The sequence below is a fragment of the Cystoisospora suis genome (assembly GCF_002600585.1).
Source record: "Cystoisospora suis strain Wien I chromosome Unknown contig_1808, whole genome shotgun sequence".
NCBI classification, from domain to species: Eukaryota; Apicomplexa; class Conoidasida; order Eucoccidiorida; family Sarcocystidae; genus Cystoisospora; species Cystoisospora suis.
The window spans coordinates 1-658 of NW_027154608.1; positions in this window are offsets into that span (position 1 = coordinate 1).

Genomic DNA, 658 nt, shown 5'->3' on the forward strand with positions numbered 1-658 from the left:
CACATGCACATAGACAGGCGTCTATCTACGCATGTCTCCACACGAAGGGAAAGCGTCGTCGTAGTAGTAGTAGAGGATGTAGTTGTATAGAATCCTTTTTTCCTGAGAGAAGACCCCAAGAAAGAGAGAAGAACTTCTTCTTTTCTCTTCGAAACCCATGAGACCGATTTTCTTTTCTAGCTCTTCGAAGCTTGAGCTGCTGTGGCTTTCTTCTTCTTTGACTCTGGAACAAAGTGCAACCATCTATTCACGATAAATTCCAAAACGCCCGCTTCAACTCCTACGACCGAAGTAAAGAGATAGGGGCCTACACTTAAGGTAAGAGAGAAGTACTGAGGCATAACCGTCGTCTCTTGGAGTCCTCCTCCTTCCCTCCTCGTAGTGCTCTTCACCTCACTCTCTTTCTCTCTCTTTGTCGCTCCCCCCCCCCCGACGAGGATCCCTGGGATTTTTCCTGAAGAGGACGGAGCTTTAGCTCGAATTGCTGGCTTACAGATGCCTTCCATCGCTTTATCTAAGGCCTGCATAGCAGGGGATGAAGAAGAAGAGTCATCGTCAACCGCTTCTTGAGAAGAAGATTCGAGAGAGAAGTGCTTTGGCATTGGAAGAATATCTTCAGAGGGCCACGTCTCAAAGAAAAGAAACACCCCTGGAGCTA